Source organism: Sciurus vulgaris (genome assembly GCF_902686455.1).
Source record: "Sciurus vulgaris genome assembly, chromosome: 18".
NCBI lineage: Eukaryota > Metazoa > Chordata > Mammalia > Rodentia > Sciuridae > Sciurus > Sciurus vulgaris.
In genome coordinates, this window is record NC_136479.1 from 40,177,075 (window position 1) to 40,189,978 (window position 12,904).

The following is a 12,904-nucleotide window of genomic DNA, read 5'->3' on the forward strand; positions in this document are numbered from 1 at the left end:
GGAATTACAGATATGGGCCACTGTGTCCTGCCCCAAGAAATATTTTAATGAGAAAAATATATGAGCTACATAAAATTATTGACACAAAGAAGGCTTGAATAAATGGTAAGACATGCCATGACAGTCTGAAAAAAACCTGTTATAATAAATGACAAATTCCAAAAATTATAGTATTACAAATGACAATAAAAATTAAAATTCCATAAGACTTTTTGGAACTTGACAAAATGATTCAATGTTTCATCAGCAGTAATAAACAGGTTAAACAAATTTTTCTCAGTTAATTTTATTTTCTGAATTTTTATTTTCTGCAAACTTGTTAAATAGTGTGAACTTAGGAAGAGACTTGGAAAATCACTACTAGACAGATTACCCCAAAATCAATCCTAATATACTGTAATATGTGAAATAATATTAAAGGAAGGAGGAAAAGGGGAAACTTGATAAATAATTTGGCATGCCAAGGGCAGCAGCCTGTGCCTGTAATCAGTCATTTGGGAGGCTGAAGCAGCAGGATCAAAAATTCAAGGTCAGCTGGGCCTGGTTTCCCAGGCCTGTAATCCCAGCTGCTTAGGAGGCTGATAGGAGGAGCACAAGTTCAAGGACAGCCTCAAAGACTCAGTGAGACCTTGTATCAAAATAAAAAATAAAAAGGGCTGGGGATGTGGCTTAGTTAAAGTGCCCCTAGGTTCAATACCCAGAACCAGAAAAAAAAAAAAATTTTTTTTTTGGCCTAACTGTTCAGCAAACTAATATTCCCAAAATTAACTGCAGATATCTTAAGAAAGAAAAGCTTTTAACAACAAACTCAAAGATGGAAAGAATTATAATTACATATTTACAAAACTTCCTAAGAGGTGAGATTATACTTACAAGCTGCAAGAAAATCAAGAAGGAAATGAAATTTAAATACATAAGTTGAAACGTCTAATTTTAAAAAGGCCCCACCTGTAACCAAAATAGAAAAGCAAAGGAGACTAGCAAAAAAAAATACTTAAATAGGATAGTAAGTCATCTTATTATATGTAGAAATAGTATGAACAAAAATAATTTATAAATCTTTGACAGCAATGCAGGACAAAGATATGAACAAACTATTCACAAAACTTGAATGGTTTCCTAGGAACAGAAATGAAGCATAAAGAGAATGTGCATTCAGAATTTTGATATACCCTAAAAACTGGCCTGACAAGTTTACCTTCCCACGGATGGTGCATGAGGGAATGTACTTTCTCGCCACCTCATAAACAGCATTATTAAATTTAACTGTTGCTAATGTGACAGGCAAAAAATATCATTCTTGTTTTTGCCTTTGTTTTTGAGACAGGGTCTGACTGACTCCTGCTGCTGCAGCCTCCTGGATAGCCCCATTCCTGGGCTTCATCACTGTAAGTGCTGGGACTGACCACAGCAAGTGCCCTCCACAGGGTTGCATCCCCACACCATTCCAACATGCATCTTCTACAGAGGTAAGTCGCTCCTACTGATACTGACTGGACCCAGAACATCTTCAAATAAATCAACTGTTCATAATCTTTGCTCATTCTTCTACATCATGAATTTTTTAAGTTTACTGTTTTAAGAGACTCAGCATTTCAAGTATCCAAGTTTACCCACTTCCACAGCACTGAAGACACTGCTTCCAAAATGAACTGAGTGTCACAAAGAGACTCACGTTAGAGTTTCAACAGTAAATTTAACAGAACAAAGTATCCAAACACTAGTCTGCCCCAATAATTCCAAACTAATGGCCCTTGGCTGCAGAGTTCACTGCGGCTAGGATCTGAGCCAGCAGAGCAGCATTCCTGAGGAGTTCCAGTCAGTCTCCCAGTGCACTAAGTCACGCCGCGTCTTCAGCAGAGTGAAGGCCAAGCAAGCCCAGCACACCAAGCACCACTCTGACTCCGCCCAGAGTACAGTGGACTGTGATGCACGAAGGGGTTTCCACCATTACAAGTTGGGTTTTCCCAGTTATATCTTAGCTTTAGCTTTGCTGCAGCCATTCCACCCTTAGCCATTTGCTATGTAAATGCTCAGTAAAGTGATACAGATCTCACACACATGTATGAAACTCCCCGGACTCAAAATGAACTTACTCAGATTGATTACAGGGCACAATCAAATAAATATGTGTATTGTGTTTTAAGTATCCAAGAATAGCTTGTATCTAATAAAGAAGATACGTGCAGCAAAATGACATTCTAGTGAGCTGGACTGGCAACCACACTACAAAAGGGCTACCACAAAAGGAAAATCAAGGGCTAGTACAATGGTACATGTCTATAATCCCAGCTACTCAGGTGGCTAAAGCAGGAGAATCCCAAGTTCAAGGCCAGCTTGAGAAATAGCAAGATCCTGTCTCAAAACATACAAAGGGCTGGGGGTATAGCCCAGTGGTAAATGCCTGCCTGATATGCCTGAGTTTAATACCCATTAACTCCACACACACACACACACACACACACACACACACACACACACACAGAATAAGCCTCATACAATCCATACTAACTGCCTTATTTATGAATTATGTACTAATTACTACCCATGAAAAAGCCAAGTTTGAGATACTATTTGAGAAATTGGACCTAAACATGCCAATACAAAATGATACAATCAAAACTAAAACTAAAAAAGCAATCTATATTAACTATTGACATTTTGGCTAATGATAAAGAAATATACTTTTCTGAATATTAAATACATTCATAAGATAATGGGTTTCAATAAAATAAACTTCCTTAAATGCTATGAAGAAAGTAATTAAGACTTACACCAACCAAGCTGCAGGAACCATCAAAAGTTGCTAAAGCTATCCCATCTGTTATGGGTTGAACTATGTCCCCCAGAAAGACAGGCTGAAGTCCTAATCCTAGTACCTGTGAATGGGATCTTATACTTGAATAAGGTCATACTGCATAAGGGTGGGCCCCAAATCTAGTGACTGGTGTCCTTACAGGAAGGCCACGAGAGGCACACAGACTCAGAGGGTAGAAGGTAACTGTGGTGAAACTCCAATCCCCCAGCACTATTAGAGGCAGCACGGTCCTGTTGACACCCTATTTTTAGATTTCTAGCCTTCAGAACTATGAAAGAATAAACTTATTGTTAAGTCAATCAGTTTATGCTAAGTTGTTATGGTAGCCCTAGGAAAATAATACACCATCCAACAGGAATTGTAAACTCTATCAATAATTAAAAGAAAAGGGTCTGCCACAATTTGACATAAAACTGTGGATTCACAGCATCACTTAATCTTCACAAATGAGGCCATCAAATATCCCAGTTAGAAGCTATCCCTCCTTTGAGTCTCAAAAGTGACCTCCTTTGGATATAAATTGCATGGCCATCCTATTTATGAACACACCTTGAATATCTTTGTCCACCTTCAAATCCCACCCTGTTCAAGTAACAGCCAGCTGTTTTCCCCATTGACAGAATACTTCGCTCTGGTTCCTACAGAGTTCATGAGCCCAGCTATTACAATACCTCAGGTTCCACTAACATCACTCACTTCCATGTCAACTCTGTGTTCACAGACATTTAGGGGTACCAGAAGAGTGGGCATGCAATACATGTTTTGTAACACCTTACCTGATTTATCAAGAAAACTAGTGGGGCGCAGTGGCGCATGCCTTTAATCCCAGCGCCTTGGGAGGCTGAGCAGGAGGATCATGAGTTCAAAGTCAGCCTCAGCAATGGTGAGGCACTAAGCAACTCAGTGAGACCCTGTCTCTAAATGAAATACAAAATAGGGCTGGGGATGTGGCTCAGTGGTCGAGTGCCCCTGAGTTCCATCCCTGGTACCAAAAAAAAAAAAAGCAAGCAAGCAAGCTAACAAAGTACCTGCAGAGACAGAGTTTTCTTTCACTTATGTCCCTTATACTCTGTCCAGGATCCAGTAAAGGTAGCAGGGGCTGGGGATTTGGGTCAGAGCAAGGTATTTGCCAACCTAATGTGTGAGGCCCTGGGCTCACTCTCAAGTACAGCAAGAAGAAAGAAAGCAGCAGTGAAAAATTAAATGAACTAGCAAAACAACTAACTCATAAAGCAGTGGTTCTCAAACTTTACCATTATCAATGTCACCTCGAAGACTTGTTAAAACAAGACTCCTCAGTTCGACCCCAGTCCTAATTTGGTGGGTCTGAGGATTTGAATTTAAACAAGTTTCCAGGTGATGCTACTGGGAATCACCAATGAAAACCACTGCCAAAAAGAAAGCATCAAGGTTAAGAAAAGACCCGATTCTTCTCATGACCTCATTCCCAGGAGACTCCCTTTTCTGAAGATGACAGGAGTTGTGCCTGACCTGCACACCTGCTGAGAACTAGGGAACTAGATACACTTTGAGTTTTTTTGTAATTAAAAAAAAAAAATGTTTTAAGTTGTCAATGGACATTTATTTATTTATATGTGGTGCTAAGAATCAAACCCAGTGCCTCACACACACTAGGCAAGTGCTCTACCATTGAGTCCCAGCCCCAGCCCTAGATACACTCTAAAAATCAATGTTTCAGGGCACCAGAGAGCTACTGAAACAATCAACAGCAGAGGGGTCTAGAGTTCAGAAAAAGAGGGGCTGTAGAGAGTGGAGGTGACACTCTGCAGCCATGCTTCCCCCAAGGAGGTCTGCCGATTCCAGGAGAAAGGCTGAGAATCCAGACTAAAGCTTTTGGAAAAGAAGAAAACCAAGACTTCAGAGCCCAAGACTCAATGGAAAGAGGAACAGAATACGTGCTCCTAACACAAGCTGGTTTTCCCCTGAAGGAACACACCCAAATTCTGCAGCTCTACAGGGAAGGCTTCAAAACAAAACTGAAAGTCCCTGAAAACCACGAGTGAAATTTCTAGCTATCTTGGGTTCTCAGGACACAAAGGCAGCTACAGTACAAAGTCCACCAGGAGAAGTCTTCCTGTGAACCCACCCAACTGTCAGCTGAAGTGCAGGGGTACTTGCTAGGCAGCAAGGGCAAACCAGAGAGAAACAAAGCCCTATCAGATGGCAACAACTCAACCTCAGCTCAGTGCCCAACAGCACCAGAGCCATCAGCCTCACTGGCTGGCTGGCAAGAGGAAAGGTAGTCTCCTCTCTGTGAAAGAATGGTACCATCTGGAGCCTTACTGTACCCACAGTGTCCAGCATTCATACAACAAAAACCCAAAGGAAAACCACCTGCCATGAGGTGAGAGAGTTTACTCTGCTCCATGCTCCCACCATGATGTGCTGTCTCTTTACAGGCCCAAAGCAACAGGGTCCATCAATCATGTGCTGGAAACTCCAAAACTGCAAGCCAAAATAAACCTTTTTTCTTTATTAAAAAAAAAAAATTAAAATTAAAATTAAAAAAGGAAAAATGCCTGGACAGTCTACTACAGACACAAAAGACTTTTAAACAACAATGACTGGTATAACTTGCAAATAAATAGGGGAAAATCCTAAGGATTTGGAATCACTAAAGTATTGGAGGGCTGGGGAAATAGCTCAGTCGGTAGAGTGCTTGTCTTGCAAGCACAAGGCCCTGGGTTCGATCCCCAGCACCACAAAAAAAAAAAAAAAAAAAGAAAAAGAAAAAAAGAAACTTAGTTAAAGTATTGGAATTCATAAAAATCAAGTTGAAATTCTAGATCTAAAAACTGGAAGTAAAATGAAGAATTCCTGGTTGGCTCAGTGGTAGGGCACTTGCCCAGCATGCATGAGACCCTGGGTTTAATCCCTAGAAGTTAAAAAAAAAGGAAAAACTGAGAATTCAAAGGGCAGAGTAACAGCAGACCAGATACTGCAAAGGAGAGACTTAGCAACTGGGAAAGGAATCAACAGGTTGTACCTAAAGGAAGTATAAAGAGAAGCTAACATAACATACAGGACAGGGAAGTGTCCCTGCATAATTGCAGCAACTCAGGAGGCTAAGGCAGGAGGGTGGTAAATTAAAGCCAACTGAGGCAACTTTGCAAGACTGTCTCAAAAATGGGATATAGTAGAGCACACATAAGACCCTGGGTTCGATCCCCAGGAACTAACACACGCACAAGCACAGGTTTCAGCCAGGAGTGGTAACACATCCATAGTTCCCAGCTCATCAGAAAGACTTGGGAAGCTAAGGGAAGAGGACCATTTGAGCCCTGGAGTCCAAGGCCAGCCTGGGGCATTAAGAAAATGTTGAACACTGAAAAGATGTCACAGGTTGTAAGTGGAGTCACAAAACAAGAGTGAAGAGTGAGTAACAGTGAATCTTCAAAACTGAAGAAGAGGGCTGGGGTTGTGGCTCAGTGGTAGAGCGCTCGCCTAGCATGCGTGAGTGAGGCCCTGGGTTTGATCCTCAGCACCACATAAAAATAAAATAAAGGTATTGTGTCCACATCTACAACTAAAACAAAATAAAAAAAATAAAAACCGAGGAAGAGGGATGGACATGTAGACTAGACTAGCTTCAACCCCCAGCACCTCAAAACAAAGAAACAGGAAAAGACATTAGCCCATAAATTCAGGAAGCGCTGGGAACACCAAGTAAAGTAAATATAAGAAAAACATGAAGATTTATTATGTATCATTGACAATCAAAAAGAGAATTTCTTAAAAGCAACCAGAGAAGGGGCTGGTGTTGCGGCTCAGTGGTAGAGAGCTTGCCTCACACAGGTGAGGCACTGGGTTAGATCCTCAGCACCACATAAAAATAAATAAATAAAATAAAGGTATTATATCATCTACAATCAAAAATTTTAAAATTAATTTTTTTTAAAAAAGCAACCAGAGAAGAGATGCATTTCTTTCTAAAGAGCAATAAAACAGCTAAATTCTCAACAGAAATAATAGAAGCCAGAAAATAACTTGAAAGCACTGAAAGAAAATAACCGTCCATCTTGTATGCAGTGTTCAGTGGCTATTTTCTTTACAAAAAATCAACGCAAAATTTTAAAAAGAAAGAATTCATTATGGACAGACTAGGACTGGAAGAAATATCAGAACGCTCTTGCAACCATAAGGAAAATTATCCAGTCCCAACTGAAACCAATACAGGAAGGGATGCAGAGCAAGGGAATAGTAAGTAAACATCAGTGAACAGCGATCATACAAAACAATAATTTCTTAAGGGTTTAAAACATGTGGAATTAAAATGGGTGAAACTAAAGTAAGAGAAAGGCAAACAGCTAGTTTCTAAAGTTCAAGTACTACTTACAGCAGAGGTAAAAGTGAAAATCTGAATCAGTCTGATAGTAAATGATAGTAAGACAATGTGTAAGAAAGTAGAGAGGAAAAATTGAATAGCTGAATAGTCACTAATCCAAGAGAAGAAAAAAACAGGAACAGGTAAATAAAAAAGGTAACTTGGGCTGGTGGAATAGCTCAGTGGTAGAACACTTATCTAGCAAGTCTGAAGCCCTGGATTCGATCCCTAGGATCACACACACAAATACACACACACACAAAACCATGAAAAAAGAACACCTAAAAGACAGACCTAACACTCTTTGCAGCAACAATTAAATTAAATGCAAGTGGATTAAATATTCAAATTAAGGATCGAAATGGTTGAACTAAAGGGAGAAATACCAAACCCAACATCATGATGCTTTCCAAGACAAAGTTTGAAAGCAAAAGAATGGAAAGAGATATTTAGCATGCAACATTTACCAAAAGGCTAATAAAGCTACATCAACATTCTACTTCGTAGGCATCACATAAGGCGGCCAAAAGTGCTTACTCCCAGAGATTAAAGGGCAACAAAGTTAATCCATCAGGAAAATGTAAAAATCCCAGTGTGAGCCTGATGGTTAGAAATGAGCCATCACTGGGAGCTAAGAACACTTTTACCCACAGCCTTAAAGGTCAACAGAAAACACTGGCTGCAACTCACATGGATAGGAAGCCATGGCATCCACAAGTAGAAATGCTCAGTAACTTCCTGTGAAGCACTATGGACTCACACACGGCATGTACTCTGGAGGCTGGGGTGTCGCTCACTGGTAGAGCTCTGGCCTGGCATGCAGGTGAGGGCCGAAGCACCGAAACTGAGTGTTCCCCTGACCTAAATGGCAGAATCACTACTCATCACCATTACTGGCTTAGTTCGGGCTAGAACTGGTTAGACCTGAAATTCAACCTCATTAGTTTTTACGTCAGAATCTGAGAACTTTAACTTCAAAAATCTGAACCTATTTCTCAAGCATGATTATGTCTGTGTGCATGAGTATAAATACATGACTCCAGATGTATACTATAGACATACTCAAATTTATAGTGTATATATAATAGCATTTGAGGAATACATGTATTTTTAATTGAAGTATTGTCAAGGCAAAAATTCTTTAAGGCAACAGCCTACATTCTACAGATGCACTTATGAATAACAAAAAATTAATTTCTTTCCAGATACATATAAGAATAAAAGCAGGTTCTTGAGAGCAAGTAGTGTCTACTTAATACAGATGATATTAAAAAGACTTTAAAAGGCAATTTCTGTGATAAACATTCTATTTCCTGGGGGAGGGAACATTGTAATGTTTTGTGGAAACATCAATAATTAGCATGTGGGTGTGAAAGCACTAGGCCATTTATTTCTCATAGACAGTATTAATACTATACATTTGATGCCCTAAATAAAACCTACATACTTACCGCACTATTCAACTGCCATGGCTAATATATTTACACAAAAATACAGTCTGAACTACTGTATAGAGGGTAAAGAGGGGTGGGAGGGGTGGGGGGAAGGGAAAAAATAACAGAATGAATCAAACAACATTGCTCTATGTAAATTTATGATTACACAAATGGTATGCCTTTACGCCATGTACAAACAGAGAAACAACATGTATCCCATTTGTTTACAATAAAAAAAAAAAAAATACAGTCTGATTTGCTAAGCAGAAGCCTGGCATATTATATATAACCTAAGACATCGATTATGATGAATTTTGCTTTTCTTTCTTCTCTTTTTTTAAAGTACACAGAATTGAACTCAGGGGCACTCCGCCACTGAGCTACATCCCCAGTCCTAGTTTGTACTTTATTTAGAGACAGGTTCTCACTGAGTTGCTTAGCACCTTGCTTTTGCTGAGGCTGGCTTTGAACTCCTGCTCAGGTGCTCAAGTTGCTGGGATTATAGGCATGTGCCACCATATCTGCTTTTTTTTTTTTTTTTAATGTGATGTTGGGGGTCGAACTTGGTCCTATGCATGCTAAGCACCCACTTTACCACTGAGTTACACTCCCTAACCCTACGATGAATTTTAATCAACCTATTTCATTAGCTGACAGTTTTGATTTTTTTTTTTTTTTGGTAATTTTTATCTCTGTTCTTCTTATAAGAGCCTATTCAAAACTTTGGTCATAAGCCCAGATTGTTTTTCAGGAACACATTTAAAAAAAAACGATGTGAAGGGCTCTTTGGAAATGCAATTAAGGAATCACAACATTAAATGACTATGTTTAGGCAGGGACTGTCCCACCCACTGTTCACTGTGTAAGGATGAGTAATGCTAGCATTCATAAACTTGAACTATTATTACTTGAAAGGGCAACTCCTCAGTTTGAACAAATACAAATATAATGACTTATATTTCCTCTAAGATGAATGAATCTGTTCCCATCTTAATAACAAATCCCTTAGCTTTTCAAGCCAATGCTCTCTGTGCTGGAGCAAACATCCCAAACCTACTCCTAGAAATGAATTTCAGGTCTATTGTTTGGTACACTCTCAGCCTATCTCTCTGGACTTGAGACGGCTTTCACTCAAAAAACATGTCCTTGTCCTCTTCCGTTACCCGTCAACCCCTGGTGATAAAGCACATAAACCATGGCTTTTTTTTTTTTTTTTTTTTTCCAACAACAGAAAAAGATGTACTCAAGGAATCATCAGGAAGCACTAACCCAGGCCCCCCTGCCAACAAATTCATTACAGAAGCTCCACTGAGAAACAAAATATTTACGGACGGTAGTCTGACAAGTATGCCTCGTACTTAGTTATCTAGATAATGTAAAACAGATCCTTCAGCAATCTCAAGACTGAACTTGTGGATCCCATGATTTTGCTGCACAGAATTGCTTTTACTGAATTATGTCTTGCTATTTCATCACCAACATGCACAATGAGGCAAAGAAGAGTTTTACTAAATTGCAACACAGTCCTCTGGAACACACCCTGCATTAGTAAGGGTGCAGCTGAGGAGCTTCTCCACCATAGGAAGGTTTAGGGAACCCAAAGGAGAGATTGGAATCTCTTCTCCCATGGTCAGTGAACCATGTACATGATTGTTTCTCTGTGAACTAATATTAGAAAGCAGGGTTTCAGTCCCAGTACTTGTACACAGAGCTCACTCCCCTCCACCATACTTCCCCCTCAGTCTTGAATTCATCACCCACCAGTCTGTCCACAGGTGGTATGCTGTACATACCTTTGCTGGTCATTAGGAATCCTTTCTGAAACAGGATGTTGTAGAAGTGGTAAGTGCCACTTAGAAAAATTATACCACAAGAAGACATTTTTGTCCATCAATAAACATTTTATGAGTTCTAAAGCAATTTTTAAAAAGTGCTCCAAAGTGCTTTCTAAAGGAAATAACTGCTTTAGCAAATATATAAACTACAAAAATAAAAACTTTCACATTATGCATTTTTAACGAGAATACACAAAAGGTTGTAGCAATATTCTTATGTAAAAATGCCCCAAAAGGCATTTTTAATCTTAAAAGAGACAAAAATCATCACAAATGTAATTAAAATTGAGTATTTATTTTGAATGGGAATGGAACAGCTAGCTTCAAAATGTGATTCATAAATGGGGCACGGTGGTGTACACCTGTAATCCCAGTGGCTTGGGAAGCTGAGGCAGAAGGATTTCAAGTTCAAGTCAGCCTCAAAATTTAGTGGGGCCCTAAGCAACTTAGTGAGACCCTGTCGCTAAGTAAAATATTTAAAAAGGGCTGGGGATGTGGCTCAGTAGTTAAGGGCCCCTGGGTTCAATCCTGGGTACTAAAATAAACAAACAAAAAAAAAACCCAAGAATCTGACAGAGAAACTGAAACAGCGCCATAAAAGTGCAAGCCCTTTTTAAAAAAAGCATTTTGGGAGCTTTATCCAAACATCAAACAAAACATCAGTTGAATAACGTTCTGTGGGATAAGGACAAGCCAACTGTGTTGCTCCCCATATTTAACAGCAGTCTACAATATTCAAGGCACTGCAGGCTCATAAAAGACCACGTGATCTTCGGAGCGCTTCAGGATACAGGTGAGCACTTAATAAGACTTGCAAAATGTCCGGTCTCCTCTGTGAAAGCCTTGTTTTCCTGACACTTCACTGACCACCTAGAAGCCACTCGGTAGCTCGGGTACTGAGTCGCACGCGTCAGGTTACGCTGGCGGCTCCCTGCATCCTAGGGGCGGGTCATCTCTGCGGAGAGGCCAATACAAACACACGTGCCAGAAATCGGACCCGAGAGGGGCCGGCGGATCGAGTCTGCGGCCGCGGGCTGACGGATCTCAGCGCTCCTCACGCCTGCGGTTCCAGCGGTTAGGAGGCCAGGCTGGGCAGCGGCGGGCAGCCCGGGGGGGCACGGCCAGGGCGCAGCCTGGCCGTCCCCGCCACCAGCACTCACTCGCGCGGTCCTCCCTGAGGACCAACGTCGGGGTCTGACCGGCCGCCCCTGTCCGACACGCGGTCCCCGCGCACCCGCAACGCCCGCCCGGCCTGAGGACGGACGCCACAGAAGCAGAGCTGTGCTGCGGGGCTTCGGCACAGCGGCGGGCGCCGCGCACCCGGGGAGCGCGAGGCGGCGAGCGCACGGTCTCCGGTCGACCGGCAGAGGAGACGGCGGCCGCGAGGGGGACCTGCCCGGACCCCCGGCGGCCACCGCGGGGCCGTCGTCCGCCCCGGCGTCCACCCCCCGAGACACCGCCCGCCCGGCGCCGTGGCCGGGTCGCCGCAGGGCGGCCGCCGGGACCAGCGGCTGCCCGCGCCCCAGGGCGGCACCGTGACTCCGGCGGGACCCTTGAGGCGCGACCGCGGTGGCCGGTGGCCCGCAGCCCGCCGGGCGCCGCGCGCTGCCCGCGTAGCTCCGCGGCTCCGGCCTCGGCCGCGGCCGCCGGCGCCGAGGCCCGGGCCCGCCTCGACCCGGCGCGCAAGCGTCGGCCCCGGCCGAGCCCCTAGCGGCGGAGCGGGACCCACGGCCGGGTCCGGGCGCCCAACCCGCGGCGCGAACCGACGGCCGCGACCCGCTCCCACCTGCTCGGCGGCCCCCGGCGTCCGCCAGCCGCCGCCCGCGCCGCTCCCGGAGGTGCGCTCGGCCCTCTCACGCCCCGCCCCCAGGCCGCCCGGCCCCGCCCCGGCCGGCGGCGCGCGCGCCACGCACGCGCGTCACTTCCGGCGACGCCGCTGGGCTGGGCCGGACGTGACGCGGGGCCTCCGCGGGCCCAACGGCGCTGGGCGCTGGGACGCGCGGCCACTCTGCCGCCCCGGTGCCGCCCGGGTGCGGAGAGGCCAGGCGTCCCGCGAGCCCCTCGGCGCCCGCGCGTCGGGCCGCGCACCTGCCGGGTCCGCCCCGCGCCCTGCGACGCGCGCCGGGTCGGGTAAGCGGGAGCGCTGCGCGGGCGGGGCGAGCCGCGCGGGGCGGCGGAGTGGCCTCACCTTTGTGGGCTCGGGGTTAGGAGAGAGTAGGCATGCGGGAATGTGTTCCAAGTCTAATTTCTACGAGCTCAGTTAGGGCCGTACGGATTTTTCTTGATGGGTTTCTGCCAGTGGAGAATGGCACACCTGTGTTCATGCCGCATTGAAACTCTTACCCTGTCGCCCTGAAGCAAGCTGTTGACTCAGAACCCAAGAACGGTGACTGTGGGCATTGCCTTCCTGTTAGGGAAGCTCCCGCCCTAGCTCCCAATGTCGTTGCTGACTGGTCCCTGCCAAAAGAGA

The 12,904-nt window shown here is 44.1% G+C and overlaps 1 protein-coding gene across 2 annotated transcripts in view; it reads right to left on the reverse strand.

The window, feature by feature from the left end:
• Positions 1–12,335, reverse strand: part of RABGEF1 (RAB guanine nucleotide exchange factor 1) — a 60,854-nt gene extending 48,519 nt beyond the window's left edge. The window contains exon 1 of one of the 2 annotated variants that reach the window (XM_079120212.1): positions 12,221–12,335. The gene's annotated coding sequence lies outside the window, so the exon portion shown is untranslated. The remainder of the gene's footprint in view (positions 1–12,220) is intronic. The other variant, XM_079120211.1, reaches the window with a different exon arrangement.
• Between the last annotated feature and the right edge of the window lie 569 nt (positions 12,336–12,904).